The following is a 12575-nucleotide window of genomic DNA, read 5'->3' as shown; positions in this document are numbered from 1 at the left end:
GAATCTGTACCTTTTACATCTAAAATTCACAACTTTTATTAGAATACAACTAAAAGCTTACAACAAGTCCAGTAGGCTTCAGAAAGCTGAGAAATATACCCTATAAAAATTTCCAAAAAAATTATTAAATTTGAACAAAGTTGTAGGGAGTTAAGTGATTTCTTTTTCTTTATTATTTTTAGGTTAAAATTGCGTTTTTAACAATGTTTGCCAACTTAAAATTCAAAATAAACCTTTCTTTTCGTTTGTGACTTCATCAAAAACATAAAGTATGACCAAAATTAGCCATTTACTACACTGTGGTCAGTACCATGTCATTTTGGAGGTGTCCGCCGCACGCCTATATAGATACGTAAGCACGTTGAAACACTTACTCTCATAATTTTTCTGTAAATTTTAGAACCAAATTATTATACATTTTTGAAATCAGTATTTTAAGAGCTTTTAAATGAGGTGTCGCATGACGTACTTTCCTGTTTTAAAAAAATCAAAGTTATGTCTGTCACCTGAAGAGGGATCGCGTAAAGTTCCAAACGTTGATGCTATAATATACTACGGTTAGTGTAAAAATCGACCTGTCCGAGCGTTTTGCTTATATTCTTAAAATAAACAAGTAAACAGGGGGGGGGGGCAACACTTATTCCACCGCACTGTATTTAATGATATTGTCATCAATCAGCTCGGCTAAGTAGCAAATGGCTTGACCTAGCTGGGAGGTCCCGAAAAAAATACTTTTAGATCCCTTTCATTCATCTCTGGATAATCTTCAATTTCTTGATCAGTTAGTTTTACTCCAGTAGTGAGCCGCCTGAATCATCTCTCTGTCTCAACCTCTAATGCAAGTCTTTTCCTTTGATTTCGAGTCCAACATTCTTCGAATTATTATCTCCTACAATCCGTCATCATATCTATCACTATAAGCATTTGCCAAAAGTGTTATTGAAGAAGCATGTAATCTTAGCATATGAAGCAGCTTTTGGTATAAGTTTATTGTCCAATTGCTGGTGAAGTAATTTCTAGTTTTTGCAAAGGATGCCATTGATTGCCTCTAAATCCCATATCAGTTTTGAGACGAATCGAGATTCATTTGCTTCAATCCTCAATAAGAACCTTGAATCCTTGACTTTCTAAGTAGGGTATCACATCACTAAAACCTCTGTCCACGATGCAAACATCACCTTCCTTCATGATACCAGTGATGATCCAGTTCTTATCCAGTCGTTTTTAATTATGTTTACATTTTTGACGACCTAAATATCAAAGCAAGTTCATCATTGAAAAGCCTTTTTACATAAACTGAAGTGTGGTTGATTATTAAATCATTCATTTAATAAATAGCCTTCTAGAGATATTACACAAGCATTGGTTATATGTCTATTTAAATTACAAACTGGATCATCAAATAATCTTATTTCATCTGTTTTCCGATTAAAAAATGAAATAAAAGTTTTAGATTTTTGTGAATCGGTTATTAACTCATTTGAAAAAGATGTTTCACCAATATATATTTTGGAGTAAAAATTATTAAAAGATCACAGATTATGTGCTTAAAATATGGGAGAAAATATCAAAAAAGCGCTTTTGTTGTATTTTGAGCATGTTTTGGTTTGAAAATGGCAAACCTGATCATGTCAGTAGAAAATACAAACAAAATATCAAAAATCGTTATTCATTGATGTGCAGTCTATGTGTTTAAAATGTGGGAGGGGGAGACATCAAAACAGTTTTTTTATTTTCAGAATTGTAGGAAAGTTCCGGAGAGAAAATGGCAAATCTAACCGCGTTAAACAAAAGAACGAAAAAAAAAATTACGAAAATATAATTATATCGAAGTTTGACAAAAATTACTTACATACCTAACCTAAATTTTTTTTTGAAAAATTCAAAAATTTTCCTTGGCTTAATTTTAATCCAAAAAATCTGTCAAAAACAGGATGCTTTCGGGCATAACAATATATGTTCATAATTTTTTTCAAATTTTTTAAAGCAAAGGATCGGCTCAGTAAACTGTAAAAATATGAGGGGGACACTAAAAAATCGTTTTTTCCAGTTTTGAGGATTTTCCGGCGAGAAAATGGCAAATCTATCCCCGCCATTGAAAAGAGTGGGAAAAATAAACTAAAAATAATTATTTCGCAGCTAGCCAAAAATTATCTACATAACCTAAAAAAATTTTGAAAAATTCAAAAATTTTTCCTAAGCTCAATTTTGATCTAAAAAATTTGAAAAAAAAAATCAGTATGTTGTTAGGCATAACAATGTATATTCACAATTTTTTTCACAGTTTTTAAAGCAAAGGATCGCTCAAATAATTTTTTTTTCGAAAAAACACATTTTTTTGCGATAGGGGACACCTGGGGCCACGTAGGGAGCTAACAAGTTGGTAAGGGGGGTTTTTACATAAATACTTTCTATTGCCCCATCCCAAGTAAGAATTTTTTCCCGCTACAGCCTTTATCAAAATGTTTCGATTAACTAAAAATCTGACTAGATTTCTCATTGAAGTTATAACACCACTGTTGAATGTACCCAAACGAAGATCAGATTTAGATATTTCCACCAAAGTAAGCTAATAAGTTAATAATATGCTTAGCATTCAATATTCTATTATATTTTTTATTCAAGATTTTGATAGCTTTGCATTTTTCTGCATATGGAAACTACCAAACTAGTGTTGGACTTAATCGGTACTTGGATGTGTCAATCGACAGTCAGCACATGTTTAAGGGAAGTTACAACAGCCTTAAATCACCCTGATATTTTTAATAGATGGGTGTCATTCCCAAACAATTTTGAAAGCCTTAATAAGATTAGGCATAAGTAGGTATATATGTATACTATATATATCCCATAAGACTAAAAGTTTTTCTTTCAGCTTCTACATGAAACATCATTTTCCGGGTTTGATAGGATGCATAGATTGTACTCATATTGCCATTCATTCTCCCCTTATAAATGAGCCAGAATATCCTGAGTACCTTTATGTCAATAGAAAAAATTATCATTCAATTAATGTCCAATTAGTAAGTAAACATTTCATATCATTTAGTATTGTAAGTATATTTGGAGTATTTTTTAGATATGTGATGCAGACTTGAAAATACTAAATGTAGTTGCCAAATACCCAGGAAGCACAAATGATTCCTACATATGGAATCAGTCAAATGTTCAAGAATTCCTGAGAAATTTGCACGCCAGAGGTCACAGTGATTACTTTTTATTGGGTGATTCCGGGTACCCACTTAGAACGTGGTTACTTACGCCATTAGAGTACAATCCTGCAGAAAATTCTTCAGAAAAACGTTACAATGATGCACACAAAAGAACCCGTGTAAGGATTAAATGATGTAATGGTGCTATTAAATCACGTTTTAGGTGCTTACTAATACACAGGGTATTGCACTATAACCCTCTATATTACTGTAAAATTATAATTGCTTGCTATCAGCTACTTCAAAAATGGCTCCATAAAAACAATTTTGAATTATCTTGTAATAAATCTCAGGTTTGCGTTTTTACCAGACATTATAAACCTAACGATCCAATACTTAAATTAGGAGAGCATCAATATTCACTAAAAAATAAGATCCAATATTTACGGATGACACTTGTCAAACATTTGACTTGGAAGGATCATATTGAGGATATGTTAAACAAATGCAACAGGGGAATAAATTTCCTTAAATCGATTAATAAAACGTTTTGGGGTGCTGATGTAGACGTAAATTTATTATTTTACAGAGCGTATATTCGCTCCATTTTGGATTACGGAAGCGTATTTTATGGATCAGCCAGTAATAAATTGCCAAATAAAATTAACGTAATACACAATTCAGCTTTACGTACATGTTTAGGTGCTATGAAGTCCACACCAATTCAACCCTTGTATTTGGAAGCCTTGGAACCACCTCTAAATATCAGACGAAACTTCCTGACCGAAAAATTTCTGGTAAAGACATATATAAAAAATCAATCCTTATACACAAAGCTCATCACTCTGAATTGCTATGATCTGTCTACTAAATACTGGGAAAAAAGAAATCGCCTTTAGTCTGCGAAACTCTGCAACATAATATGGAAACATTAAGAGATATTGTTCAAATACAGATATCTTGGTACCCAAATATAGTGAAAATATACACATAAATAGAAAGATTATTCACTCAATATTATCAGAATTCGAAAACTCCGTCGTATATATACCGATCAAACGGCACTGGATGCGCTTTTTTTGTCCCGTTGGAACGCATAGAACAAACATTTAAGTTGAACTCCCAGACCTCTATTTTGACAGCAGAAGCTCTTGCAATATATGAGGCCTTACTTTATGCAACAGAAAGTAACTCGGACTATATAGTGATATTATCAGATTCTTTATCAGTTTTGACCTCTATTGGGAAACCGGGATTGCCAAATACGTAAAGTTGCCCTTACATTTACAAAATTAAGGATATCAAACACAAGTTAGTAACAAGAGGTAAAAATGTACTCTTTGTTTGGATTAAAGCACATATGGGTTTGAAAAATAATGAATATGTAGACCAATTACCAAAAGAAAGTATATTGTCTGGTAAAGAAACTTCTTATAAAATCACGGCTTGCGACTTTCTGGATTCCTTAAAATTAAGATTATACCAAAGGTGGGATAATATATGGAAGGAATATTCCATTGTTAGCCCAAATAGATACACTTCTCTTCAAACAGATATTCCTAAAACTCCTTGGTATAAGTTTTTAATGTACCTAGAAAATATGTTACCACGATCATTAGACTGAGATTTGGACATGCTTGTTACCCCAAACATTTATTTAAACTTAAGGTTTTAGATAATGACCGATGTGAATTTTGTACACAAGAAGGAAACCTAGATCATATATTTTTCAGTTGCCCCAGAAATACGATAATTTCATCCAGATTAATAAATAACTTACATAAACACAATATATTAGCCCCTTGGAACCTTCAGTACTTATTATCACTAAACTCGAGAACAATGTATGATTCCTTAGTTATGTTTTTAAAAGATAGTAAAATAACCATGTAAATAACTATGCATTAGTTAATAACGTAACCTTTGTTTCTAATTGTTAAAATCCTTTCTTACCGTGGCCTAGTGTTGTATGTCTTAAAAAATGCCTTGATGGGCCCCTAGGCGAGAAGAGAGTGACCTTGTTTACCTGTTTATTGTTTTGTATATTTATTTTAATATAAACTTAGACAATCATTTTTATCATGTTGATTCTGGCTGAATGACTAAAAGTCTATGCCAAAAAAAAATTGCTTGTTTGGTTTTACACAATATGTGTATTGAACATAATTTACCAGATGTAGAGGAAGAATGGGAAAATAACGAGGAACATTTTGGTATGCTTCAAAACAATCCTGTTGGAGAAATTGACGTTCATGCTAGGATTAACCCCCAATTAGCAGAAGGTAGAAGAATTCGGGCAAATGTCATTAGGAGTTTTAGAAGATAATCAATTATTATTTTGTTACTTGTTACAACACTGCTGATGTGGCAAAAATTCTTTCTTCTTCCGCTTTTACCCTTTAATTCGTCCAATTTTGAACATAGGCTTTCCCCAGTTTCCTCCATTCGCTTCTGTTTTGTGTTTCCAGTGTGTTCCTCCTATCTTTCTAATGTCATCTCCCCATCTCATCTAAGGTCGTCCTCTTACCCTCTTTCCTGTCCATGGTCTCCATAGTTGTATCGTAGTATTCCGCCCATTGTCTGTTTGTCTGGCGGCGTTATGACCTGCGCAACTCCATTTAAGCCTGGCTATATATTGACCGGCGTCTTTGACTTTTGTTTTATTTCTTGCCAGTTGTTTTGCTTTTTATCTTTTAATTTTACTCCTAACATTGCTCTCTCCATGACTCTTTGTGTTTTCATGATTTTATCCATATTTGCTTTGGTCAAGGTCCATGTTTGGCATGCGTATGTGAGAATTGGGAGTATGCACTCTTGTTTTTAAGTATTGTATTTTTTAATCTTAAGACCCATTTTAATTTCCCAAATTCTGCCCAGGCTAATCTGACTAAATAAAGAAGTCAACTACTTCATTGATATATTGAAAACGTTTCGCTTTACAATTTCGAAAGCTTCATCAGTTCACTACAAATAAAGGATGAAGTCTATAAGTATAAATAACCTTAACAAAAGTGATATAATACTTACAAAGCAATTTGTAGTATGTTTAAGATGTTAAAACAAAAATTCTACAGATACTACTCATTCTATAACAACAACTTAACGATACACTGCGGAAAAATACACCATGTATTAATGTTCATTGGCTAGTTATTTAATTCGGTGATTTGAATCTCACTGAAGCCTTCATTTGTAGTTGATCACCGTTAGACGAATTAGCGGCAAATGAGATGTTATTTTTCCCTATGCCAAATCCACCCACTAGCCGACGACACGCATGTTTGTAAGATTTATGGCTCAAGCCCTTGAGTAAGAGGTAGAATATTGACTTAACTTATACAGGGGTGTTAGAGAAATTTTTTGTTCGAAGGGTAGAATAATGTGGCAGAATTATTTGAAGCTTTAAATATCGGAATATGGGTTGTGTTGATTTGTTTGTTATGTAAGATGGGATTTATTATGGCAGAATTATTTGAATCTTTGCATCTCAGAAATGCATCTCTGATTAATTAATACTACAAAGCTTTTACTGAATAAACTATAATTAAAAAATACAGAAATACATAAGAAAATATTCCAAATTAACATCATAAATATATGCCATAATACAAATCAGATCAACTCTTCAGCAAATGTTGACTAATTTGTACAGTATATTTCAAAGGATTATATTTTTCCTTCTTTTATATTAAGGTTCGTTTTCATTATATATTAATTTTTTCTCGGTAGTAAGCTTTTTTTTTATATTATTCTTTTTATCTAAATAATCCTTACGACATACGTCGTTGCAGCAGCAGATGCATTCTTTAAATTTTCTCATTTTTTGGGAGTTCTTTTCTTTTTGGACCTCATTGTTGATCGATGATTCCTATTTTCATTTTTTTGTGATGTTTGTAATTTTATGTCTTGGGGATCTTCGTTTTTAATCTCCAGATTTTGCTCAGTGTCCAGGCTTTGGTTGTTTTCATTATTACCATCTTGTACGTCAATCTGGAAATTCAGAGTCTCCGACAACATATTTGTTGTATATGAATTAAAATCAAAGGGAACCATTGATTCCTCAACTTTATGTCCTTCCACTGAAACTTCTTTTATAATGCTATATACATCTTCTTCTGTCGATGTTAAATTATCTTCGGGGGTATTGAAGGGCATTCACCTATTTTATTCTGGTGTTTTTTAATGTTCCCCACTTTGACTTTCGTTCTTGCCGAATGTCTTGCCAACGCTAAAAAAGTTAGATTAACAGTTTGTCAATAAAAATTACATGATTATGGTTACCTTTCTCCAGCTCTGCCAGGGTTTAATTGCCCCGCCCATACTATTTAGGGTATTGGTAAAGTCTTCCCATAATTTTTCAGAATCTTTTTGAGTAAAATCTTGAGTAAATCTTCCACTACTCAACTGAGGTTTTGTTTTAATGTATTCCACTAAAACTTTCTTTTGCTTTTCGGTCACTTTTGGCAGCCTTTTTTTCTGATCCATTTTCTGGCTCGTACAGAAAGTAAACTTATTTGAACTGATTTACAAAAATCAAGATTTATAGTGTATTTTTATAATTCTTAAATTTTTCAGAAATGACGACAAAAATTGAAACAATCGCAATCGCCCCTCCAACAGTTAGTCCATTCTTTAACGGTAAAATATTGCAAAACCTCTAAATTGTAAAGAACCGCTTGGATTGACATGAAATTTGGCATACACACAGCTAACAAGTCAAAGAAAAAAAGTGATATTGTGCCGATATGTGCTTTTGCCCTGAGGGTGGTTTTTACCCCCTCTTGGGGGTTAAAAAATATTCGTCCAAAGAAAGTCAGGAAATGGGTAAACTAGCTAATTCTAAGTAACTTTTATTCTATAGAGTTTTTTCACTAAGTCAATACTTTTCGAGTTATTTAGCAGTGAATATGTTCATTTTTTCAACAAAATAACCACGCTTTTAGACGGTTTTTCGCAAATAACTCAAATTAGTAAGTATTTTGTCGAAAAAGTATTCTTAGCAAAAATATAGACTATAAAAATTTTTAAAAAATGGTGCATATATCACGTCTTTTTATTTAGTAGAAGCAGAGTTATGGCTAATGAAAAATAGGTTCATATTCGTCAAATTCCAAATGGAATACTTTAACGTGAAATAACCAAAAATGAAGCACATTTCGGGGAAAACTCATTACAACTTATTTAAAGTGTTTAAAAAAAGCTTTAAAAAAAAGTTTAAAAGTTTAAAGTTTAAAGTTTAAAAAGTTTAAAAAAAATTTCTAGCATCAAAATTAAACAAGTTACGCTCAAAATAAAGTTAGTCCCTTTTGGTTTTGGTAAAAAAATCGAGAAAATCACCCCCTAATTAGTATCTTTAATGAACTTAATCGTAACGACTTCACAAGTTTCCTGACTCGTGTATATATTGTTTATATGATCTGTAAGTTTCATCGGTTCAACGTCCTTATTATTGAAAGGACTGTAGTTAAAAGGGTTGAACGAGTCACTGATCACGAATGTATGCAAATTTAGAAACACCAAATCTTTATCAACTTTGTCTAACAGAAAAGCAAAAAAATACTTGATATTCAGAAAAGCAAATCTGACTTTTTTTGTTTTTCGAGATTTTTGGTATCTCTACCAATTTTTAAGTTATTTTGAAAAAAGCATATTTTTCAAAATTTAAATTTTTAAAAATTTTAATTTGAAATCAAATTTTTTCAAAAATAAGCACTTTGAATCGATGAAACTTACAGATCATATAAACACAATATAAGTAAAATAATTTGTGGAGCGGCAACGATTAATTTCATTTAAGTTGCTAATTAGGGGGTGGTCGTCACGATTTTTTTTGCAAAAATAAAAGGGACCAACTTTATTTTGAGCGTAACTTGCTTAAGTTTAACGCTAGAAACTTTTTGTAAAAACAGAAATAAAGCTTTTTTTAAACACTTTAAAAAAGTTATAATGGGTTTTCCCCAAAAAGTGCTTAATTTTTTGGATATTTCACGTCGAATTATTCTATTTGAAATTTGGTGAATATGAATCTATTTTTCATTGGCTATAACTCTGGTTCTACGAGACCCAGAGACCTAACGCGTACACCATTTTTTTACTTTTTTATAGACTATATTTTTGCTAAGAACGTTTTTTTCGACAAAATACTTACTTTTTGAGTTATTTGCGAAAAAACGTCTAAAAATGTGGTTATTTTGGTGAAAAATGAACTTATTCACTCGCAAATAACTCGAAAAGTGTTGACTTGCGAAAAAGCTCTATAGAACAAAAGTTACTTAAAATTAGTCAGATTACCTATTTCCGGACTTGTTTTGGACATATATTTTTTCACCACCAAGAGGGGGTGAAAGTCACCCCAGGGCAAAAGCACACATCGGCACAATATCACTTTTTTTCTTTGACATGTAAGCTATTATATGCTAAATTTCATGTCAATCCAAGCAGTTCTTTAAAATTTAGAGCAAAAACCGTGAAAGAATGGACTAAGTTACCGAAGAAAGCGGATCATCAACATCTGGTGAAGTATCCGTTACTAAAAGTAACGATGAGGATAAATTATGTGTTTTTTGTAAAAGTAAATAAAAACGAGTAAAAAGGCGATTTCAACCTCTTCACTCTTCAGATAGAGAAGGTTTAATGCAAGTTCTGAAGGAATTTTATGAAAAACTTAGTACAGTCTCAACCCCCTTGAGTTTTTATCATAATAGTTGCCGAACGATGGCCATTTATACATTGCAAGAAGAAGTGAAGACAAAATCACCACCAAAGAAGTCTTGCAAAGATTTACACAAACTAGCGTTTGATAAAATGAAAATTTTCATCAGTGAAGAAATAATAAATAGATTTTATTTATGTACGTACATATTACTCCGACTTATTAGAAATATTGCTCAAATAAAATTATGAAATTGTAGATTTTAATTTCAGTGTCTAGCATTTCGAAACTAAATTGATTCAGACTTTTGATGAAATTGAAATTATTAAAAAGGACAGAAAGAAGTATGTTACATTAAAAAATTCTGTTATGGCTGGTATTATAAACGACAAATAAATCATCAAATAAGTATCTGTGGGTTAAATTTACTCTGCTACTAAATCGACAAGTTAATTAAATTCCGTATTATAAAGTAAAACTGCAAAGTAAATAACTAACCAATGAATAAAATATTTATAGACAACTATTTGTAGTTGATTAGTATAATTACAGATGGCGCTGTACAAAATATGTATAAGAAATAAGAAAAATATTAAATAAATTAGGTTAATTCTATTTCTGTCACTTCCTGAAGTGTCATCGCGTGTTTTTTTTAAATTAGAAATATATAAATTATTATCAAAACATGGACAAGGCTGAAAAGAAACGAGAGAGAGGAAAAAATTACACAGAGCAGGAGAAAGAAAACCTTTTAGAAATTGTAAAACAATATTTGAATGTAATTGAAAATAAACTAACGGATGGCACAAGTGTAAAATTAAAGAATGAAGTATGGGAAGTTATCACCGAAGAGTTTAATGCAACGGCACAAAGTGGTATAGGAAATGCAGGCCAGTTAAGACTTCTTTATGATAGTATTAAAAAAAAGCCAGAAAAGATAAGGCCAATCAAAAAGTGGAAATTTACAAAACCGGTGGCGGTTCAAATAAATTTCAAGAGTCAGATTCCATTGGGGAGAAATATTTATCTATGGCTAGTACTAGTGGAACGCAGCCAATAGTAAATATTTATGATAGCACTGCTCCATTTGATGAACTTCTTCGTAATGAAGGTGGGGTTGCACAAGTTGCTAAAGAAGTACAGGTTCAAGGTAGTCTTGAACAATGCACAGAAAATGAACCTCTTAAACTACCGGAAAAGTGTAAAAGACTTAATTATGTATCAGGAGTCCCGCATCACAAAAAAAATAAGTGTGAAGAAGGTTCAGAAAAGGAAAAAATTAAATTAAAAATTCTTCAAATTCGACAAGAAAAGGAAGAGTTAAGAAGAGACATTTTAAAATTAGAAAAACAGAAACTAGAGTTGACAGTTAAAGAAAAGATTCTACAACTAAGACATCAGTATGGGGATGAGTTCGAGAATTTAAAAAATTAATACCCGTTCTCCTAATTTTATTTTATTTTTTTGTAAATTAGTTATTAGTGTCATCTTTAGTTTATTTCGCAGATTTATTACGAGAGACTAATTGTGTTGACTCAAAGAGTGACTTGTTTTGAGAATTGTCAACACTTTTTTGTTAAATTAGAAATATAATATAAATAAATAAAAAACTCATAATTCTTATATTACGTTTTATTGCAATGTAAATAATTTTAAAATAAACATTTTATTTAATTATTAAATGCGTTGCGAATGACAGCATTTCTTACAGCAAAATTATCATGATTTCTAGGAACGTAGTTTAAATTTTGATCTTCTACTTCTGCATTATTATTTTCGTCTTCACTATCATTAACCACATCATTTCTTCTTCTACATATATATTATGCAATACACAAATTGCCACTATAATTGGAATAGCTCTATTTACATTGACCCTTAGTCCTGTAGACAAACAAGGAAACCTCCTCTTTAAGACACCAAACATCCTTTCAATTGTGTTCCGTGTACGAATGTGTGCAGAATTGTATTTTCTTTCAGCTGGTGTTTGTGGATCATGTAAGGGTGTTAAAATATATTTTCGGCATGGATAGCCACTGTCACCCACTAAATATGTGTCACCAAACTCGTTGTTTTCAAACTGAGCTCTTATCAGAGAATTATCAAATACATGACTATCGTGGGAGGAACCAGGCCATCTAGCAACTACATCCATTACATTTAAATTTGCATCACAAACCATCTGTACATTTATTGAAAAATACCCCTTTCTGTTGCGAAAAGTTTCAGCTGCGTTCCCACCAGGTGACTGTATTCGAATGTGGGTGCCATCAATTGCGCCAATAACATTTGGAAATCTGGCAATGTTGTAAAATTGTGCACAAATTTCACGTCTTTTGTGTAAAAGTCTAGGCATTTCAATAAATCTGGGTCGCAATCTTGCAATGGTGTGGCTAACTTTATGTACAATTCTAGAAACTGTAGCCTTTGTAACATTGAAATGGTCACCAATATTAATTTGAAAAGACCGACAAGCAAAGAAACGAAGTGTAATCAGCACTTGATTTACAGCAGATATAGATTTATTTCTAGCAGTCAGAGGTTAGATGTCGTCTTCTATCAATGTTAGAAGGTAGCGAACGGAATTTTTCGTTAATCTAAATCTACTCTTAAACTCTTCTTCAGTGTACGTGTTGATCGGATCTTGTCTAATTTTAAAAACTCGAGCCCTCCGCCGTCTTATTATTTGCTCTGGTTCGGACCGGTCACTGTCAACACTAGAGACAGTTGGAGAACTAACATCTGACACTGAGGATACTGAGGACATTTCT

The 12575-nt window shown here is 32.0% G+C and overlaps 1 long non-coding RNA gene across 1 annotated transcript; it reads right to left on the bottom strand.

The window, feature by feature from the left end:
• Positions 1–6052: 6052 nt before the first annotated feature.
• On the bottom strand, positions 6053–6539 carry LOC126892231 (uncharacterized). Its single transcript, XR_007700736.1, has 2 exons — positions 6180–6539; positions 6053–6116 (listed from the first exon to the last, which is right to left on the bottom strand). It is a non-coding gene; the product is annotated as an uncharacterized LOC126892231 (long non-coding RNA).
• Between the last annotated feature and the right edge of the window lie 6036 nt (positions 6540–12575).

Source organism: Diabrotica virgifera, chromosome 9, assembly GCF_917563875.1.
Source record: "Diabrotica virgifera virgifera chromosome 9, PGI_DIABVI_V3a".
Classification (NCBI taxonomy): Eukaryota; Metazoa; Arthropoda; class Insecta; order Coleoptera; family Chrysomelidae; genus Diabrotica; species Diabrotica virgifera.
The sequence above is the reverse complement of the archived record's forward strand: the minus strand, read 5'-3'. Positions and strand labels throughout refer to the sequence as shown.